Genomic DNA, 6000 nt, shown 5'->3' on the forward strand with positions numbered 1-6000 from the left:
CCTTTAAAGTGAGTTCTTTTTTAGGGTTTCTTTCTTACAGTTTCACATTGCTAGTTTAAGGTTGGTTAACTTGAAAGAATATGTATAGTATATTTTGCTTACTAACAAATTGGTATATCAAACTTAATTAAAAGAAACCTTGTGCTTAGAATTTAAGATAAAAGACTAGGTGGCAAATACTTTCTGAAATTTGTTTTAATTATTATTGCACTTCCGGTGTAGAATTCCTGATCTTTTTTTACTAAAAAAAAAAATTTAAAAGATCGTTTTGAATTTAAAGGTCGTGAAACTCAACAGTGACCTTTCCGTTCCTGCCTTTGCTCACTAAACTATATAATGAATGCTAAATTTTGGTCTGCTGTTTTCTATGATGCATGAGAGTGACTTTAAAATGTCAGTCCCAGCCACTGGTATAATTGATTTTCATGTGAAGAAGAGTTGGGAGTTTAATGTATATTCTGGATGGCAAATGTGTCTGGGTAAAGTGCTGATATACGTTATTACAGTATCAGGTTACTGGCATCGAGGACCATACATTCGTAATACTGTAGCTGCTATATTTATTCAATTATGTAGAGTCCGACAGTTACTGCACTAAAGGATAAGGGGATGAGCAGGATTGGAGGCTAGTGTTAGACACCCCCCCTTTTTTTTTCCTAAATAAGATTAAGAACCTGAAATAACAAGGTAACAAAGGGTGCTGCCGTTTTAGTTTCAATTTAATATTAGGATACTCTTTGTTTTAGATATGTGGATTTTTACTTTAGCGGTTTTGCAAAAGGGTACCTCAACCTCCTCAGTACTGGTTTTTGGCATATTTTCACAGAAGTACAGATGCCCTTTATTTTTTAATATTTTACCTTCTAACAAGTTACTCAGAAAGAAAAAAAAAAGTTCTCTGGAAATCTACCTGTTTGTAATCTGTTAATTTATTTCTCTTCCTAGAAGAGTCTAGAAGGGATTCTAGTGGGAATGTACCGGGTGTTGTGGAAGGCACTTGATAAAGATTCATCTCTACCTTCTAGCACAGGGACTCCTCGCCTTCTAAAGACCCATACTAGTTTTCCAAACTAGGTTCTCCGATGACCCACCACTGCCTAATGTTTACTTGTATATTTTGTAATGGATTTTAGTATGACAGCGTGACAGGCTTCGTCATGACAGACTTAAAGGAAATAAAATCTGAGTTGCCATTCAGTAGAAATGGCTGGCAGAGGATCTCAGTGTTTAAGCAAGATGTCAACACTCAGAGTGCCGGTAATAGATCTGAAGTAATTAGATGGATTATAGGCCAGGAATTAGAGACCGTTGTTAAAGAACTTTGGTGTTTTCAGAAGCTAACATGAATTTGCCAAGGGTGGTGATTTTTATGAAATCCATCAAGCTAGCCACTTGGATTCAGCTAGAATATTTTGTAGTCTTGCTATTTCAAACTTGATAGAAATATTTTGCAAAAAGCTTAACTGATAACTCTGTCTAATTTTTATTCGGTATCATTAAACCTGAGTTAAATATTTGGTTAAATCATCTCTTAGATGTTCTCCTATTGAGTCTTGTTAAAAGACAGGTTGCTCCTATAATAACTTGCTACTTAAATTATCTTTTGTGAGTTATCAGTCAAGCTGCAAAAAGACATCATTGACTTGGCATCTTTATTTTGCTTTTTTTATCCATATAAAGTTTTAATCCTTTTCGTTCTTTTTGAAAATTCATGGATGTCTTAAAGCTTCAGTAATAATAGTTGGGAGACTTTCTATATACCAAGTGAGGCCTCCCTGAGTGGCAGTATAACCCTGACTCTAGAGTCTGTCTTTATTTTCCTGTATCCTTCCCATTTGATCATACAAAGCACTTTCATGATTCTATAGGAGTCAGAATAAATACGACAAGAATAGATGTGTAAAATCAGTACAGAAATGTGAAAGAGTTTTCTCCAAAAAATCTTTTTTTAAAAAATGTCTGCTTATAAGAACGTTCTTGATCAGTGACAGTGTTAGAAATGATACCATGATTAGTGAAACCTAAGCTGACTCTCAGGAGGAAAAAAATTAACCTCTCTCTCCCCCTCTCACTCCCTCTCTCTTTATATAGATATCTCAAAGGGAGAAAATATTTTTTGACTTCTTCCTACTTTTAAAAATGGTACACTTCAGTTTATAATTTTCCACGTTGGTCAAAATAATTTTTTTTAACTAACATATAATGGTCAAGGCGTGTGCTAATACTATTCTACTGCTGGTTGAACTGTATGTTTCTTTCCCCAGCAAAGATAGTACTCTAGATTTTTACATGTTCATTAAACCTCAAGAATCTAATGTTCTTAAAGTATGGAAACTAAAGATTTTACTTTGAATTAAAAATAGATAATAAATTTAATATGGAAGGTTGAGATTTACCAATAAGAAACCCTGTTGAAGTATGAGGTAACAAGGAGTGTGACAAAATTAAGATCCTGTTAATTGATCTGTCCAGCCGTTGGTCTCCCTTCCTTTTTGAAATCAATGTCTGAAGTAACCAAAACCTAGTGTGTATCTATGTTAGGGTCTCAGTAAAGCAAAGATGTTCTTCAGGGTAGAGCTGAATTAAATTTTTAAATCATTTTTTAAAGCAAGGCGGTTCTTAGAAAGTGCCTTTTCAGAAGATGGTGCTGTAGATTTTTATTTTTCAGGTAGCACGAGACTAAAAATTTAAAAGGTAAATTATTTTAGAACTCCAAGAGTGTGACAGTTTCATATAAATAATGTTACTCGTCCTGAATCTGGTCCAAGGGAACCAAGTAAAGGTTTTATTCAGTAAAGCATCTAGGTAAATGCTCACCAAATGTGTTTTGTAAGTTCGAAAAATAAATTTTTAACAGAATTAACCCTTTCAGTTCTCCGCTGTGTTGAAGGTAATCTGTAAGGCACATAAAACAGCAAATCTGCTAAACTTTTTAACAAGAGTATAGGTATAGTAGCAAGTGCCCAAAGGGAAAGGTAACTTCCCAGGGAATTATATGTCATAGGCTGCCTTTCTTTCTTCCTTTTTTTTTTTTTTTTTTAAGCATAGATTGGCCCTTCTGTAAATATCTGTTGGCATCCTTTTCTAATTAATATTTATTAAAGAAGACTGCTTATATATAAAAGGAGAGCCAAGTCATCATAGAAATTAGTTTAAGAGAAAAAGTAAAATGATTTTATCTCTATCTTTAGGGAAATTCTCTTTTTTAGGCACAAAGAAATATTTTAAGTGATTCTCTCTTTTTTTCTACCATGGGGGGAACCTATGAAAAATGATGACAGTGCATCTAAAAGGGTGTAGTCAGTTAATTAGAAATGCAACATGCAAAATTGGGCTTTGGAGGAAATAAGCAATATGAAGGGTAATAGCAGAACCATTCATACTTACTAGCAATGTAGCAATCTACCAGAAAGCAGTTTTCCCCTGGACTGTTTACTAGTTACTAGTAAACAGCAGTAAATGATCACCTAACCAGTTCTTGTGAATTTGGTGAGCATTTCTCCAGAAAAGAATAGACTAAAAACAAAAAAACACCACACCTCAGTAACCTTGTATGCTGCATTATGTAATAATGATAGTAAAATTATATCGATTGTTTGGAGTGTACTGTGTCTGTTTGCAAATATACGTGCACATTAAACTTTTTCATTTTTTATAATGTCTTAATAGGAATTATGAGTTTATTTTTTTAATATTAATTTTTCTATTGTGATGTTTATATTTATTGGCAATTTGTGTGCAACTTTTATATTTTGCTTAGATGTTGGTTTTAAGGTATTTTATTTTTATAGATATTTCTAGCTTTTCCTCTTTCTTTGTAATATTAGCAAAGATTAAGATGGAATGTTAATATACCAACCAAACTTCTAATTCCATAAAGTCTAGAGTTTGGATTTTTACCAATAAACCGTTAACACTATTTTCTAACTTAGAATATTTAATGTTGTTTATATAGTGGGCATTAAAGACAGTCTTTAGACAGATTTCTAAATATGGAGGGGGAGATGGGGCTTTTCTGTAAGTTAGATTTCTTTCCCTTAAGTAGCAAACTAACACTAACAGATTGGATTTATTTTATCTGATCTGCAGTTTTGGGGCAACTTGTCATATAAATGATTGTTAACATTTCTTTTTTTAATTTGAACTACATTGAAACTATTTAAATGGTCACATCCTCCAGCATTAGGATTATGATATTTTTTTTTTAAGATTTTATTTATTTATTTGACAGAGATAGAGACAGCCAGCAAGAGAGGGAACACAAGCAGGGGGAGTGGGAGAGGAAGAAGCAGGCTCATAGCGGAGGAGTCTGATGTGGGGCTCGATCCCATAACACCGGGATCACGCCCTGAGCCGAAGGCAGATGCATAACCACTATGCCACCCAGGCGCCCCTGGATTATGATATTTTTATATAGGCCTGGTAAACAAATAACAAATGATCCAGAAGTCATTGATAACTGACTTTGAAATGAGATTTCCTCCCCACCCCCATAGTTATATCAAATGAAAGATTTGCTACCCCGGTCATTTCCCTAGCATACTTTCAAAGTTGATTCAACCCTGAGCATCAGTGAAGAAAGAGAGTCTAAGTAGCTAGGTAGAAAAGCAGACAGAGTAATACAGTATTTCAGTTAATTAAAAATCTAAATAATAATTTATGAATGCAAATTAATCAGAAGACAGTGAAAAGTATTAATTATAGAATATTAATTTCAAGCAATTATGGTCACTCCAGTTTCCTAGTGACTAGATAAGATTATTAGTATTGCAGTGCACACTGACTTTACAAAGGCATGTGAAAAGAGTGAATTCTCTTAAGTAAAATATTTCCATAGTATTTTTATGTTGTGAATTTGCTTGGAAAGCCACTTTTCTGTAAGAATTTAAAAGATAAATTTTATCCCATCCTCTGAGTTTTAAATTCTAAATTATTGGGGCTCAGTGTATGACATTTTGCTGTACCATATTCTTTCCACTGAGGGGGTAAATGAGAAAGTTTCAAGTAATTAGGAAAATGTTATTTTTATATTATGTAAAATTTTATAATTTTAAGTGAATCAGCATATGATTTCCTATAGGCATTAGTCATGTTTTTTCCTGCATTTTTGCCAGTTATAGTAGTTTGTTGTTTTTTTGTGTTGTTGTTTTTTTTTTTACTTATGTACTATTCTCAGCCACTTCCTTCACCCCCACATTAAGTACTAATTGAAGACTGGTACTCTGGTTATAGGAATTTGCTGCTACTAAATATGTTTCAAGCAGTCAAGATATATTTTTGTTGCAAGCATATGCCACTTCTTGAGGATATTTATTGTGCTTATAACATTAATAGTTTTATTCATTATGTTTCGACGTTGTTCTATGTTGACGGGCATGTAATTCTTGTAGACCAGCATTTTTAAGGCAACCTGGAGTAGAAGTAGTCCTTTCTTTCTTTTTTTTTTCCCTTCTGAAAATTCAGAGGAACCTGACACATAGAGCTTCTTTTCCTCTTTTAACTGTTGGCTCCATAAATCAGGGTACCTGGCATCAGTACTGAATTACACGGTGAAGTACTTGGTGACATGTTCCTGTTCATAGTCCACCACCTAAGAAAGAAGTACTTGTGCAGTAATAGTTTGTCCCAAAAAAGAACTATGTGAGTGGAAAACAGGTGGGTGTGTTGGTATTAGAACTTTGCTGGTTTGGGTTTTATTATTTCCAAAAATTAACTGTGTTCACATCTATAATTTTTATGTTTGAAGTTTAACAGGCTGTGGCCAGAGACTAGAAAAGGAGATTACTCTGGTATTTAATGCCTGAAACTTCCCATCCTTATTTACTCCATGCTTTAATTGGAAGGACAAACAAAACTCCTTAATTTGGCCCTTTAATAATATTTTTAGAACCAAACAAGGAAAAACTCTACTAAATGTTGCAGATGTGACTATCTTTATTCCAAAAACCTTTGAAACAGGAGGTCTTTGTAAAGAAATGGACTGGTGGGACTGTGGGGTGT

Source organism: Ursus maritimus, unplaced genomic scaffold (assembly GCF_017311325.1).
Source record: "Ursus maritimus isolate PB19 unplaced genomic scaffold, ASM1731132v1 scaffold_32, whole genome shotgun sequence".
Taxonomy (NCBI): domain Eukaryota; kingdom Metazoa; phylum Chordata; class Mammalia; order Carnivora; family Ursidae; genus Ursus; species Ursus maritimus.